Source organism: Acomys minous (genome assembly GCF_964271855.1).
Source record: "Acomys minous genome assembly, chromosome: 1".
In the NCBI taxonomy this organism is placed as follows: Eukaryota; Metazoa; Chordata; class Mammalia; order Rodentia; family Muridae; genus Acomys; species Acomys minous.
In genome coordinates this window covers 90,196,009-90,218,589 of record NC_140483.1, presented here as the reverse complement: position 1 = coordinate 90,218,589, position 22,581 = coordinate 90,196,009, and the positions used below count along the sequence as shown (strand labels likewise).

The 22,581-nt window shown below is 39.8% G+C and overlaps 1 protein-coding gene across 12 annotated transcripts in view; it reads left to right on the top strand.

Moving 5' to 3' along the window:
- Positions 1 to 22,581, top strand: part of LINGO2 (leucine rich repeat and Ig domain containing 2) — a 1,231,101-nt gene that overhangs the window by 1,092,352 nt on the left and 116,168 nt on the right. Inside the window, exon 1 of one of the 12 annotated variants that reach the window (XM_084795138.1) lies at positions 8,420 to 8,685. The exons of the other annotated variants lie outside the window; for them this stretch is intronic. The gene's annotated coding sequence lies outside the window, so the exon portion shown is untranslated. Of the gene's footprint in view, positions 1 to 8,419; positions 8,686 to 22,581 lie in introns of those variants that run through there. 12 annotated transcript variants of the gene reach the window in all.

The window sequence follows — 22,581 nt, the reverse complement described above, 5'->3', positions numbered from 1 at the left end:
ACACTTTTGAAAAAAATATTTCTGGTCCATGGTGATATACCACCACATGATAATTAGTTATAAGGTTTGTCACAATATTGATTTGTTTTAATATTTAAGACATTAAGGTTTGCAGACTGTGGCTTTATAGGGAATGGAAATGTGGCTGTGATATATATATACCCATCCTGAAATTTAAGACAAGAATATAGGACAGTGACATAATTAGTGTGTGTGTTGTTTTTGGCAGAGACCAAGTATAAGTTTTAAATACAGATAAAAAGTCAAAAGGAAAAATAATTCTAGTGTCTTGTAAACATACATAGGGGACACCTACACACACACACACACACACACACACACACACACACACACACACACACACATTTTGATTTGCCTCCTCTCTTTTCTCTTTTCTGCCTTATTTTCCACATCTGTGTTTGGAATTCCTCACTGCTACTTCAGTAAATATTGAGCAGTGATTGGCACTCCAGTGAAACCTGCAATCCTTTTCCTTTCTTGCTGACATCTTTATTTCACTTTTCCTCCAGCCTTCATAAGAAATACTTCTCCGTGAGCTAAACTTTCTCCTTTTTTATATCAAAGGCAGTCTACATGCCCCTTAAAGCCCCTTACATCACCTGCCCTTTACATCTGAGACACCCGTGTTTTCTGCTTGCCACTCTGTGGGTTTATTTGTGCACTTGCCCTTACACGCTGAATACCTCTGAAGGATAAATGGTTTAGAATATGAGCTTCCAAGGGGCAACACAATTCTGTGAGATTTGTTCACTGCCAAATCCACCAAGTACACAACGAACTCCCTATCAATATTCTGCATAACCAAATCAATTAACCCTTTTGTAACTTGCATATAGTGTTGGATTGAACTCAAAAGCCCACCTCAAAACTTGGCTTTGCTTCTCTCTGAGACTTTCATTACTTATTTATAAATTTACTTTGTTCCCAAGGCTGACCTTGAACTTACAATCCTGCTACTACTACCAGACACATGCTGGGATTACAGATATGTGTCAAAACCCTGTAGAAATAAGAATTGCTGCTAGGAAAAATTGTTTTGAAGGCCAACTTCTTTCCACCATTGATTAAAATATCACAACTAAGTAGATAATTACTATTAAATGAATAAATATATTTTATAAACCAAAAATTCACATAGTAGAGCCCTAAGCCTCAGCATGATGATATTTGGAAATGAGGCCTTTGAGAGATACTTAGGATTAGATGAAATCACAAGGACGGGTCTTTTTCTTTAATTTATTTATTTAATTAATTTATTCAGATTACATCTCAATTGTTATCCCATCCCTTGTATCCTATCCTCCCGTTCCTCCCTCCCTCCCTCTTTCACCCTATTCCCCTGTCCTATGTCTGTGACCAGGCGGGAGGGGGGGGACCTCCTCCCCCACTAAACGGTCATAGGCTATCAAGTCTCATCTTGGTAGCCTGCTTATTCTTTCTCTGAGTGCCACCAGGCCTCCCCACCACAGGAAAGTTTTCAAATATGGGGCACCAGAGCTCACATTCGAGTCAGTCCCCACTCTCCACTCAACTATGGAGAATGGCCTATCCTTTGGGTAAATCTGAGAAGTTTATTGCAAGTATTGTCCTTGGTTGGTACAGTAGTTTGAGCAGAGCCCCTGGGCCCAGATCTGCCTACCATGATGTTCTTCTTGTAAGTTTCTAGGACCGTCTGGATCCTTCTGTTTCCCCATTCTTCCATACTTCTCTCACTTACAGTCCCAATAATTTACCCTCACAACTACTCCAGTCTTCTGGTAAGTGAAGACTACCATGTGACATACCTCTTAGGCTAGTGTCCAATTATAAGTAAGTATATACCATGTGAGTCTTTCTGCTTCTGGGTTAACTCACTTAGTATGATCATTTCTAGTTTCATCCATTTATCAAAACATTTCTGGAATTCCTTGTTTTTGATAGCTGAGTAGTATTCCATAGTGTAAATGTACCACAGTTTCTTTATTCATTCTTCAACTGAGGGACACTTAAGCTGTTTCCAGGTTCTGGCTATTATGAATAAGGCCTTTATGAACATGGTTGAGCATATGTCCTTATTGTATGCTAAAGCATTTTCTGTGTATATTCCAAGGAGTGGAATAGCTGGGTCTTGAGGAAGCCCTAGTCCCAGTTTTCTGAAATAGCACCAGATAGATTTCCAAAGCAGTTGTACAAATTTGCATTACCAACAGCAATGAAAGAGTGTTCCCCTTTCTCCACATCCTTACCAGCTTGTGGTATCACTTGAGTTTTTGATCTTAGCCATTCGCATGGGTATAAGATGGAATCTCAGAGTCATTTGGATTTGCATTTTCTGATGACTAAAGGTGTTGAGCATTTATTTAAGGATTTCTCAGCCATTTGATATTCCTCTGTTGAGAATCCTGTGTTTAATTATGAGCCCCATTTCTTAATTGGGTTATTGAGTTTGGTGGTGTTTAATCTCTTTAGTTCTTTATATAGTTTGGATATTAGACCTTTGTCAGATGTAGGGTTGGTGAAGATCTTTTCCAAGTCTATGGGCTGTCACTTTGTTCTGTTGACAGTGTCTGCTGCCTTACAAAAGCTGATCAGCCTTGTAAGGTCCCATTTATTAATTGTTGACCTTAAGGCCTCGCTGTTGGTGTTCTGTTCAGGAAATTTTCTCCGGTGCCAATGTGTCCCAGGCTCTTCCCCACTTTTTCTTCTAACCGATTTAGTATCTCTGGTTTTATATTGAGATCTTAAATCCATTTGGACTTGAGTTTTGTGCATGGTGACAAATATGGGTCTAATTGCATTTTTCTACATGTAGACATCCAGTTAGACCAGCACCATTTGTTGAAGATGCTATTCCTTTTTCATTGAATAGATTTGGCTTCTTCATCAAAAATCAAATGATTATATATGTGTGGATTCATCTGAGTCTTCAATTCAATTCCATTGATCAACCAGCCTATTGCTGGGCCATTACAATGCTGTTTTAATTACTGTTGCTCTATAGTACAGCTTGAGATCAGGTATGGAGATTCCTACAGAGGATCTTTTATTGTACAGGATTGTTTTAGCTATTCTGGGTTTTTTGTTTTGATCTTTCATTTTCATTGAATTTCAGGAAGTTGTCAATTTCTTTCTTTATTTCTTCCCTGACCCAGGTGTCATTAAGTAGAGAGTTGTTTGGTGTCCATGTATGTGTAGACTTTTTATTATTTCTGTTGTTGTTGCAGTCTAGCATTAGACCATGGTGATCTGATAGGATACCAGGTATTATTTCAATCTTCTTGTATCTGTTCAGGCTTGCTTTGTGACCTACTATGTGATCAATTTTGGAGAACGTTCCATGGGTTGTTGAGAAGAAGGTATAATCCTTTATGTTTGGGTGGAAAATTCTGTAGATATCTGTTAGATCCATTTGATCCATGAAGTTGATTAATATTGTTTTTTTCTTGGCTTAGTTTCTGTTTCAATGATCTATACTTAATTGAAAGTGGGGTATTGAAGTCCACCAGTATTAATATGTGGGGATCAATGTAATAGTTCTTTTACAAATGTGGGTGCCCTTGTATTTGGAGCATAGCTGTTCAGAATTGTGATGCCATTTTGGTTGCCTTTACCTTTGATGAGTATGAAGTCCTTCATGAACACGAATCTTTACTAGGACAGGTGTACTCCAATAAAAAAGAGCTACCAGAAAGTTTGCGCTTCTCTCTCCCCTGGACATAGAAGATGAAAAAAACATCATCAGATAACATAGCGAGATAATGGTTTCTTATAAGTCAAAGAAGAGGCTTCTAAATAAGACATAACCTGCCCACACTTAATGCTTGGCATCCCAGTCCCTAGAACTGTGGGAGATCAGTATGGTTTCAGAAGATTTTTGCCATGATTGATTAATTGTGTGTATGTGTGTCAGAATGTGCACTTGTGCTTGTGCATGTGCAGAGACTGTGAAAGTGGTCATTGGGAGCTGGGTCTAAACTCTGATCCCTATGACTGTACAGTGAGTGTTCTTACCCACCGAACTATCTCCCCAGCTGAGGAAATAGTGTCTTATTGAAACTGCCTGATCTATAATATTTTGCTTCAGTACCTTGAGCTAACACAAACAGCATAAATACATACATAAATGGAAATATAAATTAATGAATAGAGAAATTGTGTTTTCATAAAATCTGAGCAATCTAGGTACAAAACAAGAGAATATCAAAGACCCTTTGGATATATCAATCATTCCAGAGAACTGAGTTTTAAGATCACCATGATCCAAATTTGCTGATTAGTCCCTTCAGTGTTTTTTACTTCTGGATTAAGGAAAATAATGGGAAGAATTAGAGTGTATACGAGACTTTAAAGTGTATTAAGAGACTACAGTCCCAGCATCTCCCTATTTTACCTTCCAAACACTCCATCTCCTCACCTATAAAAGAAAAATGATGACCCAGTATATCTGCTTCCTAGCGTTGCTGCAGTAACCAAGTTGAGTTAAGTTGATGATAACTAAATGCCAATAAAGTGTAAGATCTCATTGATAATATAATCATTCCACTAAAGACCCACAGATTAAAGGTTTAAGAGATGACACATACTATTCTTCCAAATGAGCTGACACTGGTGGCCAGTACCCACGTTGGATGCAAACACCTGTAGTTCTAGCTCTAGAAGATTCCAACAACTGTAGTCTCTCTGTATACCTGCAGCACAGACAGATGTAATTAAAATAAAATAAAATTTTAAATGTTTGTTTAAATGGCGCCTCTTGTTTTGAAAATTAAGTATCTTATCAATATTTCCTGAACACCTAGAAACAGTAATCATCCTAGGACTTATCAAGAGCCTTAATTGTCCCAAGTCAACAAAACAACCCAACAAATCATATTCTACAGGAAAGAACCCATGCCACAGAGGAAAAACGAGCTGTGAGTGGCCACAGAACACACCACTGGTACACATAGATCCTCAAAACTGGCACGGGTCTGGGTATTGAGCTATTGCCACCATCGCATAAATAAACATTTTCTTTTCTTTCTTTTTTTTTCTATGTTAACTAGTTTTTTTATTTAAGTTTTTATTGATTCTTTGTGAATTTCACACCATGGTCTCCAATCCCAGTCATCTCTCTGTCCCCTTATACCTGCCTTTGCAACTGCCCTCTTAAAAGGAAAAAAAAAAAAAAGATCTCATTATGGAAGCCGTAGTGTGTCCCACAGTAACCCTTTTGTTCACACTTCTTTGCTTGCAAATGTTAATGGCAAAGAATCATTGGTCTGGCTCAAGGACTCTGGCTTCTGCTAAGCTATCAATACTGGGTCCTCACTGGGCCTCTTCTTTGAGATCCTGCTGTTGTCCTGTGTCTTGAGCATCCTGCAGCTTTGGATCTGCAGGACCAGTCCCTTCACATTCACTCCAATAGAGATAACGTGAGAGTTTAGGAAATTTTCCAAGACTTGTAATTTGGAGATAAATATGTAGCATTCTTATTGGCAACTTTCTCCAGTGTACAATTTAACAAAAAAACACTTATTAACTGTTAATTAAGATTAAAAGAACATCTGTATTGTTATTCATCTTCCACAATATTTTTAAAGCGTTATCACTATAAAATATTTTGTACCAGTAAACATCAAAAAGGGTATGTGATCCTGCATATTTTGAAACTTGAGCACTAGCATAAAATAACAAGTGACAGCCATGTTTCACATCTGTAGATATTGCTTATTAAGCAAGTGATGAGAGGTCTAAGTTGTAGCGAAATCTCAGGAGAGAGGATGGTGATCAGGTGTAGAATTTTCAGATGGGCTTCTTCCTGGCACACGGTAGAAGTTAAGAGGAAATTGCTTCACTGAGCATTATTATTCTAAAGAATTACAAGAGCAAGCAAGGACATTGATGGTGGCATAGGCACATTATTGTTCAGATTCTATTGACAGCACAGCCTGACTCCCAGGAATGTAAGGTGAATTGGGCATTCTGAGGGAAAATGGATTTCTTAAAGACACTTTCTATTTTTTAAACATCTGGTTAAATCTGCCTTAAAGAAAGAACTCAGGGAAACAAAGAGTAAATTTTTCTCTCTCTCCAAAAAACAAAACAAAACAAAACAAACAAAAAAAGTACAAATGTCTTACTATTTTATCATTTAAATATATCCATTGAATAAGAGAAACCAGCCCAGGGCCCTTGAGCCTTGTGTAGCAAGGGGTCCGGTACAGGTCCCAAGAGCATTCCTATTCTCCATGCTAAGGTTTCCAACTAGGAAGCCACAAGGGAGCTGAGGTCATGATACAATTTCAGGATCACAGGGAGCCCAGCTGAGAAGCCTTTCCTCACAGCATGAGCTCATGGCCTCATACTGTGACTGCCAAGCTGCCACCCCGAGCGGATATCTCAATAACCATGCTAAGTAGGCAGATGAAAGCCAGCGTTTAGTATTCATCTGCCTAGATGAAGACTAGGCCAACCACTGATACTTGCCAAACACAGCTCTCCTCTGCTGATCAAATGTATTATGCATGTGATTTCTGCCACTGATCCGACAATTAAAAGCACGGAGACAAATTCAGGCTCTTCCTGTGGCACACAGTCAGTAGGTTTCATTGGCTTGAGTATATGGCATTGTTCTGACAGTCAAAAATCATGGAGGCTTTCCCTGTGGCAAGGTAAATTACAGTAATAGACTTTGGGGCTCTGAACAAATCAGGATCTTGTATCCTTATACAATATACGTCCTTCTGTGTGCTGGTTTGGACATAGAAAAGGCCACAAAGTAACTAGGCTTATTGTTGTAAGCTGTGGAGATATGTGTGAAGGCCATTATCCTTGTGTGTGTAGGTTCATGGCATAAGGAAGCGTGAATCAGCACTGTTTCCTCTACTTGTGAACGATTGAGTATTGCTCTTTATTATATCAACTGCTCCATAATTGTCTTTAGAATCTGACCATGAATTAAAATTGCTAAGCTTCTTGTGAAAGTAGTAGCCCCATTGGCAAGCCAGCACACTGGTTTATACCAGTGCATCTCACTAGATCTAATGCAAATCTGCTTCTATCCCCCCCTAGAACACCCTTAAACTGAGCATTAAGGGACAAATTTCACTCTTTGAGTGAGCAGCCTCTTGAGTCTGAATATTTTAGATACATTCACACACATATGTTGAGGTCTATGTATGTGCATGTTAAGAGCAATAAAAGTTTAAATTACTACAAGTGTAAATAGGTAGTAACACAATCATAACTGATCGGCTGTAAGCCACTGCCCTCCTTTTTAGACAGTGTCTCACCATATAGCCATGGCTGGCCTAGACCTATATCAACCAGTTTGGCCTGGCACTCAAAGAGTTCCCTGCCTGTTTTCCCAGTGCTGGGATTAAAGACTGGCACCTCCATGCCTAATGCCAATTGTTCTTTTTACTGAGTTAGGTATATACTTACAGAGAATTGCTGCTAATACTAGATCCTCACAGTAACTTTATTGTCTTTAAGGTCACTCATACATTTATTAAAAGCTGGATTTCAGAGACATCTGTCCTGTACCAAACACTATTCTAGAGGCTGAGGGCTGAGGACAGGCAATGAGCAAGCAAACATACAGTTTTAGCGGGAGATTGAAGGAAAACAAAGATATTGAAATATATTTTTGAGACATGGTTTGGGTATTTTTGTTTGTTCCTTCATCTGTGACTGGGAAATCCAACCGTTTTCTTCTCGTTCCCTACCCCAGTTTTAAAGCAAACTGTGTCCACAACTTCAGCTGTGACCTACTGGTTGTCAGAATTACAAAGGGCTTTGTTTATCTGTAGGGGGGAGTGGGGGTAAAGCGGGTATCTTGCCCTCAAGCTGTGAGTGCAGGAATTCTGAGCTGGCCAAGGATCTGGCTTGTTTCTACCTCTTCTGGGAACTCTATGATCTCCTAATGCTTTATCAAATCTCGATGTGATGCATTCACTGCACTTTGTGTGTTTTCAAGATGTTCTTCAGTGTTAACGTCTTTGGGAATTGTCATTTCCACTCGCCGGTACCACGCGTAGCAAGATCTGATGCAAAAATCACTTCTCAACATGCCAATTGGCAAACGCTAGGTTTTGTTCAGGCAAACAGATTAGCCCTCTAAGGGTTAATTAGGAAAAGAGCCCCATTCAGGTCTTGGGATTGTTTACTTCAATCGTTTTTTAGTGCAAAGTGCCATGTTTCACTTGGGTCTTAATTGTGCCTGATGGACCTATTATTTTGTAATCAGAGCAGTTCCTTGGCTTGCTCTCTAGGGGTTAATTAAATGGATGAGGTAGTGCCCCGGATATTACTAGCAGACTAGACCACTTGAATTTTTCACCAAGCGCCTTGGAGAGAGTCCCGTTACTATGAACAATCGGGTTTCTCAGCACCAGCGGTGCCTTTCACAGTTGGAGTTTATTAGGTTACTGTACCAAGGCAAGCCTGACTGATCCATCAATGCAGTCCTGCCTGGCTTGGCCCTGTTTCCGCTCAAAGAAGACCAGTGCCAGCGCACTCTAGAAACCCAGCCTGCATGTAGACAGCCGTGCCTACTGCAGAAGATGATTCCTGCCCCGGGTTAAATGTGCACAACTCATGGAAATGCCAGTTCCTCCCACCCGAAGGCACTTAGTGGCTAGAAAACCAGCAATCTACCCTGAAACACACTGTACTAAACACAGCAAGAGACCACAATGATTGGTAAGGTGACTAGACGTTTGTTTCTCTGGTGTTTTCCTGCCGCGGCTGCTGCTGCTGCCGTAGTCTGAATTTGTCCTTCCCTTTTCCCCTCTCGCTTCTTTGTCTCTTCTAACTGAATTTCTAGCTTGTGACTCTTCCTGGAAAATGATCACACGTTATTTCCTTTTCTGTTATTTTTATTATTATTTTGCAACAAGCCTCCTGGGATTTAATAACCAGGAGAGAGTATTGTGTACTGAGGCGTGACTGAAGAGAAGGGTAAATTCTCAGGCTCGAGCAGGGCAGCTAAGCCCTTCTGCATGTGGGACAGGTGGGGCAAGAGCAAGCGGGGAGACGAGGCTTCCGAACAAGGGGGTTTCGGTCTCAGCCCCACAGCTCAATTAAAGTGAGGAAGCCCTGCATTGTGCAGAAGAATTCCACACTGTAACCCCATAGAGCTTGGGACAGGGGCTGACAGAAGTATAGCCCTGTCTGTGGAGTGCGCTCCTGCAGTCTTTGTAAGAAAGCGGGGCTGTCTGAGAACAGAGCGTGTGACTTGATGTAGGGTGGACACGCCTGAATTCAGTCCTTATTTCTTCAGTGTGTGAGTTGAGTGACTTGGGAGGAGTCACTTTACTTCTCTCAGTTCCAGCCTCAATTAATACATGAATGAAAAAATGACTGGCTTGAAGTTTTTATAAGGTGTTAAGTGTCTACAATCATGTGTGAAACTTAAAGAAACATCAGCAAAGGACGTATAACTTGTTCTAGGCGACAGCCTACATCTTCTGGTTTGTTGCAGAAACTAGTCTGCAATTGAGGTCTTTTTGCCTTGTTTCTAATTATTTCAGTCTCTGTCAGAACAATGCCGTTGCGTTCTTCTGAACCTGTACAGACTTTGTCAACAGAGAGTGAGGATTAAATACAGTAATAAAATTACAGAAGGTAAATGAATCTTTCTAATTAGGGGAATCAGTGCAAAAAGAGTTGTGGCTGTGTAGGCCTGGGCGTTAGTGAAGGGAAGGAATGGGACAGATGTGAGGACAGATGTTTTGGAGAAACTGATGAGAAGGTAGAGTTAACTGCAGAACCCAACGCAGAAGCTGAAAGACCAAGCAAAGCACATTTGAATGAGAGATGCTATGGGTTAGATGTGAGCTATAGCTCAATATAGCTGTCACTAAAAACCTATGTTGAGAAACTAAAATTCACATATGTGTACATATGGGTTAAAGCATGCTGTGATATTAGGTATATGCTAATGGATACATGTTGCCATATGGAAAATGTTAACTTATAAATGAAATATTTTAATGGAACAAAAGGAAAGAAAGCCTAAAAGGAAGATAGTCACTAATTCCACGGCCACTCTGCATAGTGCTCTAGAGGACTGCACTCCATGGGAGTACAGAAGCTGTTCCAACACTGTGTCTAAATTTGAAATCATTTCCACATGGCTCAGGCTATTTTCAGATCTGGATTCCATTTTCATTCTGTTTTTTGCAATGTGTAAATATCAGGACTTGGTCAAGTTTCTATCTCTGGAAATTCTAAAAAAAAAAAGTCCTTGCTATAAAGGTATGCTGGCAGCAAGATAGAGTGCCCTTCACACAGAACCACCTCGTTTACTTTCACTGGGTTTTAGATGTTCTGTTGGTAGTGGTGGTGACAGCAGTAGTAGTAGTACTATTCTCAGGACCGTGAAAAAACACTTCTGCTCTTCTTGCTTATTTTAATTCTTATCCCAACACTTTAAGTAGCTTTGTTAAGTCCATTATACACTTGTGGAAGTTCAGGCTTGGAGAGATTAAAGGCAAAATTTAATTCCAGGTAGCCTGTGGTTTACTATCTGGCAATGCATAGTTTTCGCTTGATTATCTGAGTTTTTACAAAGCTTGAGCAAGAACAGAGGCTCTATGTTCATGGGACAATATCTAGTCTGCTGAGTTAACTTTCAAAGAGAGCATCAATACTGAGCTCAATTGCTTGTCTAGCTGTGTCCATGGTACACTGGGCCTCGAAGTTGGTTTATGTTTTCTTTGCAGACCTTTCTATCTGTAAGGCTTTCCATACATCAGCAGGAAACCTTCCATTCATTCGCCCAGAAAAACCTTCAGACTCTGTGTAGGTATATATACACAGAGAGAGAAAGAGAGGGGGGGTGTATCTATATAACATATGCATATATAATACATATATATGTTATATGTAGATTATGTGTAGGTACATAGATATATGTATGCACATATAGATATATGTATAGATATATGCTAATCAGAATACAAACAGAGCTTATCCTCTGAAAAGAAAAAATAAAATTAAAATTAGCCATAATAAATAATTGTTATGTGTAAAGATTGTATGAAAGGAATATAAATATGTGTCCATGTGTCTTCTCTAGCCTGGGGACAAGAGAGAAAAGAAGGATAAGAAAAAGAATGGCTCTAAAGTTCCTATCAGAAAGGTGCTGGGTGTCTACTATAGCAAGAAGAAGGAGCATGTGGATATTAGCACAGCACTGTGAGGAGAATGGTAGTTCCCAAATAAAAAGGGTCACTGTGTAAGAGTCCAGGTTCAAGATCAGTCCAGGTTTCCTGGCGTCTGAAACATCAGTTATACAATTCATTTTGGACTTGAATCCTAAATGGGGCTAACCTTGGCCTGACTACCTATTCTCATTTAATCTCCTATGAAGCACTACTGTTTAAATTATGTCATATTCAGTATGTATATACATGACTCTCTGTCTCTCTGTCTCTCTCTGTCTCTCTGTCTCTCTGTCTCTGTCTCTCTGTCTCTCTGCCTCTCTCTGTCTCTCTGTCTCTGTCTCTCTGTCTCTGTCTCTCTCTCTCTCTCTCTTTCTGTGTGTGTGTGTGTGTGTGTGTGTGTGTGTGTGTGTGTGTGTGTATTGAGCTGACACAGGGCAGAGAGCCACAGCCACATCCCTTGAGGCATGTGGATACAATGGTAATTGCCTTAAGCTCTGAAGGTAGAGTGCTTAGGTTTTTAATCATACAGTTTGGGTAAGTTAAGGAAAAGTCAAGGGTATAGGGGTATTCTGAAAATATACCTTGATGATTGTGTTGCCCATTCCAATGTGTTCTTTGATTGTGCATTCACACAAAAATGACTTCCAGTGAGGAAACATTAAAATAAAAGTCTGTGGTTGAGATCCCATAAGCCTGACAATCCTTTCATATATGCTTTCTTCTGGAACTCATGAAGAATACCACTGAATCTGTGGTGCCTAACACTGTCATCAAATGAGGAAGAATTCCTTCTAAATGTAATGCCTCATTATTGGCACTTTTGTTATGCAATAAAATACTTGGCACTAAATTAGATTAGATTAGATTAGATTAGATGAGCCACCTGAGTTCTGCATACTTATGAAATATAGGAAGAGTTGTTCTCCATGGTAAAAGTACGAAAGCTGGAAAAAGATATATTCTTTGTACTTTCTACCCACCTACTCTAGTAGCAACAGTTGGAAACTTACTCCAGCCACATAGACTCGTCAATGAGGCTTGGTCTCCTTTAATCAAATTATGTCAAATGGCCTTCAGACAGAACAAAAATTTTTACGAGACCAAATTTTGAGTACATATCTTTCAATAAAATTATTTCAAAGCCACACCGATACCATTTATGGTTAACAAATGTTAGTTTCTTTCTTCCTATTCTTCTATGGAAATCTAACTTAAGCTAACTAACTAACTTGAAACACAGAACTAATGCTCTATGGTTAGGATATAGCTAAAGTTCTTCAGAAAACACTGAAGCTATAGAAGTCATTGAAATGTCCAATTCCAAACCCACAAGACCAGCCCACAAACCCTGTACTTGAGGGTTTCCTAAGGATTAGCCTTGGCCTCCTTCCATGAAACTTTATGCTTTTTGCAAACAGACTTACTACGAATGCCATTATAGCCAACCCAGATGTTCGTACAACAGAAAGTGTTACTTAAGTGACAATGCTTTAAATGCTCTGATTCCTCAGACCCCATGACTAGAGCTTGATAGAGTTAACCTGAGCAACCATTTCTCACCACCTGGTCATGCTTAAACATGATAACAATGTGCCATGCAGAATAAAACAAACAAATGATAAACAGCCACAGGAGCCAGGGCAAAAGTTCTGGGCCTTACCCTTAGGCATAAGACCTCTCCATTCTTAAGGAGTTATGAACAAGAATGCAAGATAATCACCAAGCTTATATGTAAGGATAAATCCCAAGAAAACCAGGAAAGACATTTTATCATTTATTGTAAAATGCTTTTAAGTAAAACACCGCTGTTTTTAGAAATAGTAGATTAAACTTTAGCTTCTGTTTGGAAGGCTATATATTGTAGGCTTTGTGTTTTCATCAAAGGGTGAATTAAATTTTGCTAAAACTTCATGAACACTGTTCACAATTAAGGGGCTAAGAGAATTTGCCTTAAATTCTCATAGACTAGGAGTACTGAAAATGCACACACACACACACACACACACACACACACACACACAAAGAGACAAAGAAAAAAAGAAACATAGATAGATAGATAGATAGATAGATAGATAGATAGATAGATAGATAATGATAGATAGAGGTAGGAAGTGCTCAGGTCTCTGGAAAGGCTTAAGTTTTACATAGACAATAAATGAAAATTTAATATCCTTGATCGTTTTAACCTGCATGTGATTTTTCTACTTATGATTTGGTGTCCACAAATAATGTCAATGTAGATTTCTGCCTTAAAGTGAAGTGCATATTTATTTAAATACCCTTTAATTGGGAGGAAGACAAATTGATGGTCTCTTATTTATTTTATTTTTAAGTAAAAAAATAAATGATATACACATTTAAATATACTGCTTTAAAGTATATATATATATATATATATATATATATATATATATATAGAGAGAGAGAGAGAGAGAGAGAGAGAGAGAGAGAGAGAGAGATTATAGAACCTCAAACTTCATCTAATAAATATAACACATTAGTGTTTATATCCCGTAGTATATGCTATGTTGGTTAAGCCAAAAATAAGACTGTTGTGTATATGTATGTCTATACAACAAAAATATTTGTGACCATTGTAGATCATGACAATTCTCTTATACTTTTCAATGTCTACAACATCTAAATTAAAGTGTTACAAATAACCAAGAAAATTAAAATTCAGAGTCATAAGATAAAGGATAAGATGTATTTGAGACCTCCTACTGGTTGAAATCAAGAAAAGAATATGTGATAAGGTTAGAGGTATTCCATGCCTTTTCTTCTGGTACCCTGTCTTTCAAAGTCAGTATTTCTATTACTATTGATAAGAGCAGAAAGGACCAGATCTCTCAATGATCTGTCAGGCTGACCACTTGATTTCTATAACAGATTACTTTCCATCTCTGATACAAGCTCCTATCACTACCTCATACGTATACACAGATCTACTCCATCAGCAAAGCTTCTATTGCTGGCTCACAACTTGTCTCTACTCTTCAGCAAATTCAGCATCTACAGGAGGAGTAGGTTATGGCTTCCATGTAGAAGAAATCAGTCAAGCTACTGTGGAAATGTTTTAAATAAGCATGCATTGACCAGTGGAAGAGACAAAGTTCTTACTAAACTAGCTGAAATGTCAGACATGTACTATGGCTCCCACAAGCAAGATGGTTATAACGGTGTTTTCCATAGATTGCCCTTGAATAAATCTCGTGAGCATTCATAACATGATGATCTGGAAAGTCTAGACCTTTTAAAAAATTTTCTTACCTCTAAAATAGACATGAACTCATTTATTTAACACACATTCATTAGGATACGCATTGGGAAGTATTGTGACAAACATAGATAAAAAAAAGTGATTCTAAAAAGATATTACAAACTGACAAATGGCATTAAACACAGATTAAAAAGTGCAGTCCTTCATTGTTCCTCATGGCTATTGTTAATAACTGCTATTTCCATTTGCTAATCTTTTCTGTTGAAAATAATAAAAACAATGATAACCATAGAGCACCATAGTCCCCAGTTAGATGGCAAACAGCTTATGGCCAGAAGACACATGGTCTCTGTTAGATTGTTTCTATCACTTACAGGCCTACTGTAGAAATGCTAATATCCAGTCCTAGATATAGACTACTAAATCTGGGTGAGGCCTAAATAGAAGATTATTTTAAAACTTCCCAGGTGATCCTGGCTTGCAGCCAGGGTTGAGAACCAGTTTCTCACTGACGACCTGTGAGGCTGGCCACAGCACTCTGATTTTAAATACTCCCTGACCCACAACAGTCTGTGATGTTTTAGGAAAGAGTAGCATATTTATCATGACTAGGGAATGATTAGCCTCTTTAAAATTTGGATCTTTTTAAAAGAACTTTGCCAGACTTAGTTTCAATGCTTTTCATTTTTATAAAACACATTTTAAGTAAGTGGCACTTATCAAGCTATGTACATTTTTAGTTACACGCTGTTCACACGTAGGTCTTTATGATGCTTCTCTTCAGAATCCCAGTGTTGGCTTGGATGACTGTCTGTCTTTCCTGACGGCATTTTCCATACTCTCCCTTTGGGCCCCTGCGTGCTTCATTCCTTCTGCATGAGCCACAATCCCTGCTTCTCCACTGTCTAATTCTTTTCCACTTGCAGGACTTTGGCATAGTTGTCACATACTATTCATTGATACGATTTGTCCTGCTAAGTCTTGCTGACTCCAAGTGGAATTGTGGGGCTTTCCAATGACCTCCATGGCAATTTCTTTTTCCTCTCTCAGGTAAGCTTGCCAAAGGTCCTTGTGCGTTTACCACTCAGTGCTGCTCCCTGCATTCTAAATTCCGTGAGCACAAGAAGCATGCCAGCATCAGTGGCCATTAGAGCCCCACATTCTTGCTTTGTCAAAGCACACAATAGGTGCTCAATTAATGCCTCTTCAGCTAACTTATTACATTCATTGGTTGCACGTGGAGGGGACAGACATGTGCACGTTCCAGTGCATGTGTGGAGGTCAGAGGACAACTTGTAAGAGTCATTTCCACTACTTTACCACGTAGACCTTACACATCATCCGGGTCATTTGGGCTTGGCATGAACACCTTTACTCACTGAGCAATCTCAGAAGCCCTGGATAGATGGTTTTACTTGTGTGCACGCATATATGATAGGTGACAATTCCCTAGATGTGGCAAACTCAAATAACTCGCATAAAATGTCCAAATAATTGGTCACCGACCTTCCATGCATTAGATGTGACTCCTTAAGAAAGTCGTTTGCCTCTATGAACTTAAATTTGAAACTAAGAGAAAGTGCTGCATCCCTCCCCTACCCCAAGACAAACCCTTAGAAATGCACAGCATAGCTTCTCTCTGACTCTAAGTGATTTTTGCTGGCCACACTCTTAAGGACTTAACATTACAAGTTCACCATTCACCAGTGAGACTCAAGTACAAAGATAGGAGTTTCTGCTGTTCCAAGTGAAACATTGCTCTGGGCTACATGTGGCCCTCGGTGAGGCTGCATCCCTGGGAGCCGGTGTGCTCCGCAGTAAGATCCTCAAGGCCTCGGTGTGTGCCTTAGCTTCTTTAGAAGCCCCCAGGTTCCCCAGAGTAGACACCGCCTCTTACCCACGAGTTGTGAGCGATGTGTTCTGTGTTGAAGCAGAAATAATGTTGTTCAAATGATAGCATAATAAACTAGTCATTACTTCTAATTGCTGCTATTAGCACTTTAAATTTCTCTTCCCCGCCATCACTGTTGTTTCCATTTAGCAGCTCTAACACTTGCAGCACTTTTCTACTTTGTCAAAGATCAAGATGCCACGGGAATATGTTTGGGTTGTCTTCTGCAGAATACGTAATTTTGTTGTTGAATTTCACTACAGAGAACTGTGTGCTTCTCTAATGAATTAAAATTTAAATCTGGAACACTAGCTGGGCCCAATCCACCCACTGCTGATTTTGAAGCTCCTCAGCATATCAAAGCAATGAGTGTAGAGGCAGGGCTGGAGACACCACCCACGGTATAAAGAGCAGGCATGCATGGACTCCCAGGCAGTGTCCGAGGAGTCCTGGGCAACTGTCATTTTGAATATTCTATGCTGCTTTTTATTGTTAGATACAAGAAATGCCTGCATTTCATCATGCAAACTATGTTTCCGACTCCCTTGTATATCTTTGGAAAGAATGTGTATCTTGATTTTTTTTTTTGTTTCATTTTTATGAAAGATAATCTCTGAGCTCTTGATCTGTTTCCTGCTTAATCAAATCACCTTGCAATTTCCTCAGATTTCAGTGATTATGAGTTAGTGGGAAAAATAGCGGAAAAAAAAAAGGAGAGAAAAAGGGTGTGCCTTGTAAGAACATGGTTGGGACTCCACTAAAATGTCAGTCAGGATTTGAAGTCTCATCAAATCTCCCTTTCAGGGTTACTTGCAGACTGAATGAGATCATAAGTGAGGTATGAATGAGATCATTAGGATGTAATCAGCTCCCAGACAGCTGCTTTGTTCACTCCTGCATCTCTGCTGCCTTGAAGGGTGCCTGTTATAAACAGGTATTTACATATGCAAACTATCAGCAATAATATTTGATGCATAGGAGTACTAGAATATAAGAATAGAAACAGATTTTTTCCCCAAAATCCATGTTGAAAGGGCACATGATCTATTCAGCAGACAAGATTCAAGAACAGATTGCTATAGGAAATTATCTGAGGATAACTTTTTGTTGGAGACATATGGATTGGTTGTATTTTATAAACTTGTTCTAATAGTGTGGCTAAGTACATCGTTTATAAGGTAAAAAAAAAACTATCTATACTGGTATCCTAGTTACTGTTCTATTGCTGTGATGAAATGCCATGACCAAGGCAACTTATAAAATAAAGAATTTACCTGAGGGCCTGCTTGCCGTTTAAGAAGGTCAGTCTGTTCTGCTCACAGCAGAGAGTGTGGGGCCAGCATACAGAAGGCAGGCATGCATGGAGTTGCAGAAGTAGCTGAGAACTTACATCTCAGCCTCAAAATGGAGGGAGAGAGAAACTGGGTCCGTCACTTTGAAACCAATTCTTCCAAAAGGCCACTCAGACTGCACCAAGACCATACCTCTCAACTCTTCCTGAGCCAAGTTTCACTAAGTGGGAACCAATTATTCAAATGTATGAGCCTATGGGGACATCCCTATTCAAACCACCACAACCGGTCACATGTTTTCCACTCATGACATCAACAATTATCTGTTTCCATAATCCAATGGATTAATATGACTTCCTAACACAGAAAGGACTTTGCTAACAATTATAGATTTTAAACATTCTGGGTCACTGGGTAAAAAAAATAAAAAAATGTAAGCATAGAGAAGACATGAGACAAAGGGATGAGTGGAAATCTGGAATTAAGAGAAGGGTCCACAGAACAGAGAGCAGCCATCTGTACTTGGCACCAGGATAATACTATCTGAACACACTCCTATCACAGCATCTGCCTCACTCTGTTTTTCCAACTGTTTTCTTAGAACATTAAAATCTACAAATTAGTAGAAAGTACAAAAATTAAAGTCCAAGCAGAGCATGGTAGGGCATGTTTCTAAAGCTGAGAGTTGGCAGGTAGAAGCAGAGGTAAAAGACTCAGCTTATAAAGCACGTTGAAGAATATCCAGGGCTACCTGAGCCACTGTCTCAAAAAATTCCAACAAAACATAACAGAGGTGCAAAAACAATCAATACATATCTTTATACCTAAAATCACTTCATTGAATATTTGCTTTATCCACATATGTCCTGTATCTGCATATATCCACAATATCCACATGTATAAAATATAAAAACATTTTATAAAACATTTATAAAAATATTTGTAAATTATAGACACCTAGGTCTATCTATTTTATTTATGTATTTCACCATCTGTGTCTGATATCTAGCTCTTCTATATGGAGGCTATGACATTGGTCTGTGTGAGACATTTGACAGTAAAGCAACAGTAATTTTATTTGTATATCATTTCCCTGTTTTCATAGTCGTGTCATTTTAACTGCCTGGTTTTGGATGGGGGAGTCAATGCCTAATCACTGATCACGCATTGTATTCATTGTATCATCTTATTCTTTTAGCTTTTATTTATTTAACTTTTTATTGATTCTTTGTGAATTTCACATCATGCACCCCAGTCTCACTCATCTTCCCTTAGTGCCTTAGTACCCACGCTCTGCCCTTGCCACCTCCTCCCACCAAAAAGAAAAAAAAATATCTCATTGTGGAAGCTGTAGTGTGTGGCAGTGTGACCCATCAGATACCCTTTTGTTCCCACATCTTTACTTGCAAATGTTCCTTGCAATGAGTTTATTGCTTCGGCTGCGTTATCAATACTAGATCCTCATCTGTACTCCTCTTGGAGATCCTGCTGTTGCCCTGTGTCACGGAGATCCTGAAGCTTTGGATTTGTAGAACCGGCCCGCTCACACTCTCCAGCAGGTCATCTATGGGGTAGATGTTGGGGCGGGCCAACTCAAAGCCCTGAATCTGGGCCTGGGTGGTAGCTGAGCTGCTCAGCTCACCAACTCTTTGACATCCACACCACCAGGGCTAGCTCTCCAGCACTGCCCAAGTGCTCATCCAGGTGCAGCAGATGGCAAAGGGAGGGGCCCACTCACCCATCCCATTCCAGCAGGGCCAGCTGTGTTATGCTGACCAGAAAAGGTATGGAGCCCACTCTCCTGATTGCTGCAACCAGTGAGGGGCTGGAACAGCTCTCCCGCCCTCGTAAACTGAGTCCAGCTCTCCCTTCTGTAAACATAGGAAGGGTGAGGCATGCCCACACCACTGCACTGCTGAGAAGTAGCAGAGCCATGTCTCCCACGCTCAGATCTTCAGAACCTGGGACAGCTTACATGCAACCTCTCCCCTGAAACCAGGGCCAGCTCTGCTGAAGCTGGCAAGGGTGCCAGGGCTAACTTTGAACAGCTTTCAGACACAAACTTGACTCCAGATATCAGCCTGGCCTTTGGTGGTAACAACCCCCAGCTGCTTCAGGGCCAAAGACCCAGCCATGGACTAAGGTAAAATTATTAGCTGCTCACATCAGGCTATTCTTCACTGTCCTTCAAGTCTCCTGTTCTGGCTGTCTTCACTACAGACACATCCTTCTGCTTCTCTTTCTTTTCCTTCTTTCTACCACTTACTTGCTCATCTCAGTGGCACCCAGTACCTTTGGGTGTCAGGGTTTGTATCTGGAGTGTTGTGCCCCACCTGTGCCATGTAGCACCAGGAAGGAGTCATCTTGGATGTGATCTACCTGCCAGGGCCTGTGTAACACAAGACTGGGGAGACATCTCAGGCTTGCTTTGCCTACCCCAACTACATGAGTTCAGATTGGGATCATCTCAGGCATAGTCGGCCTGCTGGGGCTGAGAGAGGCCAAGATGGAGGTCATCTCAGGCTTGCTCTGCTTGCCCAGACTGCAATCTCCTTAATATTGCTTTGTCCCCCAGCTTTTTGTTTCTAATGAAATTAATATTTGAGAAGATTCCAGGTTGTTTTTGAAATGTATCCTTGATTGGCATTTGCAGGACTGTTTTTGTTATGACTTTTAAAGTGTTTTTGTTGTTTTGTTTTGTGTTGTCTTAATTTCCTAAGAAACCAAGTAGGTAACTTTAACAAAACTGCACTTTATTTTTGGCATTCCTACCAACATGCAAGCCTTTTACAAACATAAGTTATGGTTTACTGTGTGATAAGGCCCCACCCACTCTTGCTTGAGGTATATTTCCCCATCAATTCTCTTATTTCCTTTCCAGTCTCAGGCCCTGACCATATCTCCCAGAACTATTAGGTCTTTCTTAGTGCCTTACTTCTTAGTTTCCAGTCTTGGTCCTATCAAGCCAACTTGAAACCAGTCTTCAGAATAATGCATATAAACATCAGCCCTGATCATGTCATTCCTTGATAAAAGACCTTCAGAGGAGTCAAAGAATTGTGGGATGGAGTCCAAGCCCTGTAAACAAATAAAAAGGACCATCATGATTTGCCTCTTGTCTTTCAGTTCATCTTGTATTACACCTTGTATTACAATTACAACAGAGCCTTCAAGTGTCTGAGTACCTTCCATTTGTTGAGCTGCCATATACCAAGCACCACAGCGCCCCTTTACTCACGAGCTCACACTTAATCCTTATGTTAGTCTGAGAGGTAAATAAGATTATCTGAATCTTACCTGTGAGAAACTGTAAGTACTAGAACCAAAACTTTAACATGAGCCAAAAGGTCTTACTTTTTCCATTTGAGGGTTCCCCACTGGCTGCATTACTCTTTACCTCTATGCCTTCTGTATACACAATGCCCTTTCTCCAACCCTTGCCTTTTAGTTCTTCTTAACTCTATAACTCAGGCATGGTGTCTAATATTACTTCCTTCATTGAATTAAATACAAAAGCCAGGCACATCTGTCCTAGTGTAACTCTAGTAATGTGTTTAAGTACATTACAATTTATACCTGTAGGGTGTGACCCATTGTACTTGCTTGTGAACATAAAATATAAGCATATACAGACTTATATTTACTTTACTTGTATTCTACACATTTCAATGCTTTCATAACCATATTTTATTGACCACATTGATATGTCCCTGAATTGATTTCATTTCATCTATTCCTCCAAACTTGGACATTTGTCCTATTTCAACCCTTGCAATCATACATAGCTGTTTTGAACATAGATTTTTGTTTCTGTTAATGGTTTCATTAAGAAAATTGAGAATAGTGCTACCTCAAGACCCAGATATTCCACTCCTGGGAATATCTGAGAAAGATGTTCCACCACACAACAAGGACATTTCCTCAACTATGTTCATAGCAGCTTCAATAGTCAGAATCTGGGAACAACCTAGCCGTCCCTTACCCAAAGAACAGATGAAGAGCATCTGGTACATTTACATAGTGGAATACTATTCAGCTTTCAAAAACAAGGGAGTCTTGAAATTTGCAGGCAAATGGATGGAACTAGAAAGGATCATCCTGAGTGAGGTAATCCAGACCCAGAAATACACTCATGCTATATACTCACTTATAAGTGGATATTAGCCCAACATAGATGGCCTGTGAGAGACTCCACCCAGCAGGGCATGGGGATAGATACTGGCACTTGCAGCAGAACTCTGGGGGAAGAGCTGTGAAGAGTATGAAAGAGATGGTGGATGGAAGGATGCAGGAGGGAGGTTGTCAGGAGCTCCACAAGGAGACTATCAGGACTGATGGATCTGGACCCAGGGGAACCTGCGCAGACTGATACACCAACCAAGGACAGTACAAACAGAAGACTTGTGCCCCCTGTTTGGGTGTAGCCAATGGACAACTCATTCTCCACATGGGGAAGGAGGGGAGAGGGGGAAGACTGCCTCTGACAAGATCTCTTGTGCCTGGGATTTGATCACTTGCCCTCGGAGGAGAGAAAGGCCCTGTGAGAACACAAAGGAGGGGAATGCAGACTATCCAGATGAGACATGATGGGCTATGGTCAGATGGTGGAGGAAGAGGGCCCCACTTGTCAGAGGTATCAGAAGGGGAATGGATCTGAGGGGTGGGAACAGGAGGATAAGAGCAAGGGGTACCAATCTGGGTGTAATGTGAATAAATAATAATGATAATATTAATAGTATAATAATAATAGTCATAATAATAATAAAACAAAAATAAAAAAGAAAACATCTAGAAACTAAAATGGGATCACAGATTATAAACATCATCATTATTATCAACATTATTTTTCAGAAGAACTATATCAATTTTGAAAAGCACTGGGAATAAGTAACAAACAGCTTAAACTTGAGCAATATTTTAACAGTCCTAACTTTAAGGGGTCATTAACATCTCAGAATTCACTGAAATAATTTTTTTGTTTCCTTCTAATTCATTCATTCATATGTAAGTTTGTGTTTTAATATC